We start from the raw sequence: 6,580 nt of genomic DNA, 5'->3' as shown, positions 1-6,580 counted from the left end.
ATCATATCGCGATATTATCGCAAATGCAATTAATCGTTCAGCCCTAATGACGGAGTAATTTAAGTTTATTGTGCTACAATGTGAAGAAAATCCAGCAAAACGCGGGGGCGCGTTTGCCGACCCCAGAGGGTTAATGTGCACTGTCCTTAAATAAATAAATGAAATGAATGAAATGGGGGAAGGCCAGGCTGAGCAACATGAAAATATTTGAGAGAGTTGAAAATGGAGTCAAACTTCAACCCATTTACAACATTTTCTTCGGTCGTCCTTAGAGTTTCCACTGCCGCCTTATATGACTCAACTGTGCGATTGGGAAAGTCTACACACACATTCTGAAGTTCACTGTGAGATACCAAGCAATACCTACAGCAATGCTTGGCAGTACTGAAGTTCTGTGAGTAACCACCGATGCAGTGGGACCCCAAATTATCACCGATAATAGCCACTATTGTTGCACGTACTATGTCACCTGAAGATGTCACAAATCCATGCTCTTCAAGTTCTTTGACATCTGCCAACAACTTAGCAAAAATCTTGGTTTGACCAAAATAGTTAAAGTCTCTCTCATAACACAAAAGTGATAACTGAATGATCTGTAAAATGGCTCAAAGTTGCCAAGTGTAAAATACACTCCAATCATTTTGTGTCTTTTTTTAGCTGACCCAAGGGGATTCACAATCTCAAAGGCATCCTGGTACAAGATAAATTGGATTGTAATCTCAGGCTGCTTAAACGAGTCATTGGATTTGAATACAGAGCCATCACAGATGTCAGAGAACACAGAAGAGTGTACATGCTGATGTTTTGCACACTGCTCCCACACCACTGGGTCTATTAACATGGTTTTTAAAGTGTTCTTCAATGGAATATACTGTGCATAACGTTGGTTTCGGTTCTCATCACGACCAAGACACATACTTTGTGGATACACGTACGAAAATTTTTTCTGATAATACTGTCTTCTTTGGTATTCTGTGGAAAGTAATGAATTACAAGCTGAATGTAAATCTTGGCCTTGCAAAGTCTGCACCACAGATTCAATATCACATTGTGAGAGGGCCGTTTTTGACTTGAGTATTTCCCTGAACATCTTCTGTGTGTACTGATGACAGATATAATTTAAACCACTGAATTCCTCCACAATCATCTGAATGGTTGACGATGGCACCAGGTATTTGGCTTGTAGCTGCATATAAAACAGGCAGATATTTTTCATGTACAATGACTTTGCGTTACATTTCGTCAGTGAGTCTGTGAATTCACTTTCATCAACCTCATCCTCAGGAACATCAAAAAAATGCTGAAGAAGGTTGCTCAGATAAAGTATCCATAATCCGTAATTGTGCAAATGTAGAAGTCCTGTGCTTTCGTGAAACATGGGCAGTGAAACTTGATCTTAAACTGAAATTGTCACATTTTTCAAAAGGACAACACACCACCTCTCCCTTGGCTAAATGTGACCTGAGATGAGAAAGGACATTGTTCATGTCTGTAAATTGTTGTTGACAGTCTGTATTGTTGCAAACAAACGTGCCCGTCGAATCATCAAAAAGAGTATGTGGTCTTTTGTGATGGCGATATACATGAGCTTTGAGAGCATTGTATTTTGAGAATTTACATTTGCATTCTGGGAAGCAACATGGAAATTGAGCATTTGATGATTAACATATCCCTTAACTGTCTTCAGAGAGCAATCACAAAATTTGCACAAATACATCATCATCCATATGGTTAAAGGTAACACACCTCATAAGATGAAATCCGTTGTCCATGCATATGAGTGTTCTTAAATGATTGTGAAAGCAACATTCTAAAACAACAACACAATTCTGAAACCTATTTAGTACTTTTTAATGCAACTTGCATCAAACATTAAGAATAAGATTTAAAAACGTATATGATTAGCCATTGTAATTGTATTCACCTGTTGCCAATTAACTTTTAAATTACGTTGGATGATACGTCAACAGATTTTTTTAAACACTTACCATTCACCACTCGACATCGAGGTCCATGATTGTTTTGTTGTCATTCTGTTATATATTGCATTCATACAGCAGAATATGTTGCCTAAACGGTCATGTTTACACACAAAGCTACTTAACAAAGTCACTTACGATTTTTGAAAACAAACTGACGCCTGTAAATATTCCAGCGAACCCAACTCCGCTCCGTGTTTTAGCTTATTTTCCATGTCAATGAGCACGTTTCCCGACCAAAACAAAAACACCGAGATTTTTTCCTTGAGGCATTTTTACACTGTTTTGTAGCCATGATGTGCCACCTGCAGTTAACAGGCTGCTGCTTTGTCTCTTGGCTGATGCCGTTGGGCCGAGGGCAATGATTGAGAAGCAGTTTGACCAATGGCGTGCATGAAGGCGGGACTTAAAAAGAAAGGTCAAAACAGTGCAGAAACGCACACCAAACATGTCTACCATAGAAAGCAAAAGGGGAAATTTCCTGCGACATTGTGAGGTAATCATACTGGGTAAATATGCTGGCATGTAATATTAAATATAAAATTGTAATCAACTAGTGTTACTGTATTTACGTTGTTTCTGCTGTTACAGTGCACCCTTGGCCTTGTCAGTGGGTGAGGTCACATCACTAAACTGTCTGAAGAAGTAAGGTGTCGTGGACCATCATAAAATTTGTAAGTGCATTACATATTTAATGAACAAATATTTTTTTTAAGTAAAAAACAATATTTTTTTATGTAACAAACGCAAGAACATCTAAAAAGAGTAACATGATCAACTTAGGTAAAGTTGGTTTTATATTCGCATATTCGCACATTCGCGGACTTCCGCGTTCAATAACTCGTGAACTAAACGTTGTTGCTACACAAAACACCTATCACATATAACTACAGATTAAACACCAGATGCTACAACATAATTTTCCTCAAAACGATCTTTCCTTCGCACTGGACAAAATACATTGATCTCTATGCGCAGGCTGCTAAGGAGGGACCATCTGCAAAGTGCAAACCCGAAGGAAATCTCGTTTTAAGAAGAAGATTTAAATATTAAAACAATGTTATTTGTGTAGTAACAATATTCAGCTCACGAGATATTGAATGCGGAACTCCGCGAATATGCGCATATAAAATCAACTTTACCCAAGTTGCAGACTTGATAATTTAGGACCTTCAGGACCACATACGTGGACAGCACCATGAACATAATCAAGTAAAAAAATAAATAAATAAAGTTGCCAACCAGGATAGAAATAGTTTCAGGTTTGATATTTGCTGCATATTTTTACTTTTTTGTAGGCTACTGTATACAGTACGTATGTGTAATACGTAGCAAATATGTTTTATGTAAAAGTTACAGTAATTCACCAAAGGGATTTTTTTCATGTTCCAAAGGTTGTAGTATGGTCCTACTGACCAGACTGACTTACTACATGTGAAATTTTGACAGTACCTCCCTTACTGTACGTTCAGTATACAAATATTAATTTAAAAAAATTACAGCAATTCACCTAAAGTATTTTTTCCTGTTCCAAAGGCTGTAGTGCTTTCCTAGTGATCAGACTGACTTACTACAGGTGGAATTTTGACAATATCTCCTTTACTGTACATACAATAAACAAATAAGTTTAAGAAAAAATTACAGTAATTCCCCTAAAGTATTTTTTCATGTTCCAAAGGCATAGTGCTTCCCTAGTGATCAGACTGACTTACTACAGGTGGAATTTTGACAATAACTCCTTTACTGTACGTACAATAAACAAATATGTTTAAGAAAAAATTACAGTAATTCCCCTAAAGTATTTTTTCCTGTTGCAAAGGCTGTAGTGCTTTCCTAGTGATCAGACTGACTTACTACAGGTGGAATTTTGACAATAACTCCTTTACTGTATGTACAATAAACAAATATGTTTAAGAAAAAATTACAGTAATTCCCCTAAAGTATTTTTTCCTGTTCCAAAGGCTGTAGTGCTTTCCTAGTGATCAGACAGACTTACTACAGGTGGAATTTTGACAATAACTCCTTTACTGTACGTACAATAAACAAATAAGTTTAAGAAAAAATTACAGTAATTCCCCTAAAGTATTTTTTCCTGTTCCAAAGGCTGTAGTGCTTTCCTAGTGACCACACTGACTTACTACATGTTAAATACTGCCAATACCTTACTGTAAGTATAGTACAAACATATTATTATTAAAAAGTTACTGTAATTTCTCCTTTTTTCATGTTCCAAAGGTTATAGTATGTTCCCAGTGATCACTCTACTCAATTAACTTTGATAAATGTATTAGGTAAAAGTATGTATTAGAACTGCTGTTCCTTGTACAACACAATTCTTTCATTGATTAAAAAAAGCAGATATTTTAGGTTAATAATATTTTCAATGTTATAAATAAGCAACACCCTTATTGTAATTATTCAAGTTAAGTTTTTGTTATGAAGTCCTGAAGAAGTGGATTCTGGAACACACTGCTGCTTCAATGTATATCTAATGAGTGATTATAATCAAGGTATTAATCAATAGTTTTCCTTCTATATATCAAATGAGTTGAATGAATTCTCTAGGCTTATGAGATTTTACTTTGTTAAAGAAATTATCAGTGTGATTATCGAAAATGTTATTTCATGTATCCTTTAAATGTCTGTATTTGATATCTGAGGTGTAACATAAGGGTCTGGCCCATGCCAGGAATGCAGTAACAGTGTTTGCTCATTTAGCCCGGCTTCCAGAGATGAAATATGGACTTCTTTAACAGGTGTCACTACATCCATCTGCTTTCCAGGCTACCCTGATAGCAATGGTCTCAGGAGTCATTGAAACCTATAGTTGAGAGACCATTTCTTAGTTAAAGTCTTTACTTTACAGTTAGATTTAAAGTATCCACTCCTTGAGAGAAAGAACATGTTATCTTAATGTTTTGAGAAGACTCTCCTCCTCACCAAATCCAATCTTGAGGAAACTGTGTCTGTGTGTGTTAGTATTTTGGTTACATGTTAAGGAACAAGTGGAAATATAGCTGCAAGCAGCGATACGGGGCCAAGCTGAAGCAGCAGCAAGAGCAGGAATAGTAAAAACAGCAGAAATTGAAGAAAAAAGAGCTGGTTTAGAAGTATAGGTGAAAATAAACTCAAAATGAACAGAAGTTCAGATGAGAATGAACATATAATGAACAAGACATACATTAATCCAAGAGGAAGAAAGATTAGTACAACGTTGAATAATAAAGGAATCGACATGACACAACATTACACACAATTTTTTTTAAATCATCCCACACGGGGCTCAAACCCATTATCTCTGGGTCAGATACCTGTCACTCATATCATTGCGCCACTGGGAAGTTGCGTTTTTAGCCAAGATGAAGAAGGTCCAGTAGTTCAAGTGAGAAGCAATTCAAAATGAATAATTTTTTGTATAAATTCGCTGCATGTTGTATTTATCGAGTTCGCTCACATATAGACACCATGTCTGGAACAGAAGCAACTTTTACACCACAATACCTCTTGCGGTCTGGGAATGTGCCACACAGGATTCAAACCCACAACCGGAATGGTTCAGGGCTCATGGCACGTGGTTTAGCAGCTTGCGCCACTCAGTTGACGCTGTCTTACCAAGCTGCCGAGGAGAGGCTTAAGTGTAAGAATGAGCACACAAAGGCATGTTAACCAGATTAGTTAAGTTAGCAAGTTAAGTTAGCTTAATGCTAATGTAGTTTATGGTTAGCCTTATAGCTGAAGAGCCACATTAGAAAGAATGGCATCAGGTTAGCATGCTAACCAATTAGCATGCTAAGCTAACTACCATAAGGCAACAAATACAGGTCAAATTTGGAGAAAAGTATATCAGGAACGATAGCAAAAATAAAAAAATCTGTTCAGTCACTTCTGTGTGGCTTGGTCCAAAGATCATCTGAGCCAATTTTTGTAAAAATTGAACAAAATTTGAATGAGGAGTAGCACAAAAAAATTGAACACTGCCCATTACAGTAGTGGCCATTTTGAAAAGTACAGAGTCTTAATGTAAGATATTGATTGTGATCACCATAATGAGTGGAATCAGGTGTACTAAGTGTCATTTTACATCTATTTACATTCACATCTAGATCAAAGGGTTCAAAAGCTATAATCCTTTTAATGTTGAATTTTTGAACTGGTGGTGGCGCTATAGAGTTGGTCCTAGACTGGAGACTCAAAAATTGGTCCAATTACTATTCATTACAATCACTACAAGTGTGGAAGGTCACGACGTGCCTAAATTCAGGGTCCGAATGTCAGCCGCATAATTGATGGAGATATGCTTCAGTCTATCTATGTGTAGAAAATGTGTGATTATTTATTAGCCAATCAGAACCTACTTTTGATCACTGGTTCTGATTCTTGACTTCTGCCTGATAATAAACTGCAAACATTCTTCAGTAAAATTTCCTTTAATTTATTATAATTCTGACTCTTGTCTTAAATTGAGTGCACTTCTAACTCCTGGTCTTAATAAATCATATCTGGTCCATGGGTCTTTAACTGTAAGTCCCAAAATGCAGATATACAATGGTAATCCATATTGCAACAAGGACAATAAAGCAGAAGTTTCAGCAGATATTCTT

This window comes from Leuciscus leuciscus, assembly GCF_965113295.1.
Source record: "Leuciscus leuciscus genome assembly, chromosome: 10".
In the NCBI taxonomy this organism is placed as follows: Eukaryota; Metazoa; Chordata; class Actinopteri; order Cypriniformes; family Leuciscidae; genus Leuciscus; species Leuciscus leuciscus.
The sequence above is the reverse complement of the archived record's forward strand: the minus strand, read 5'-3'. Positions refer to the sequence as shown.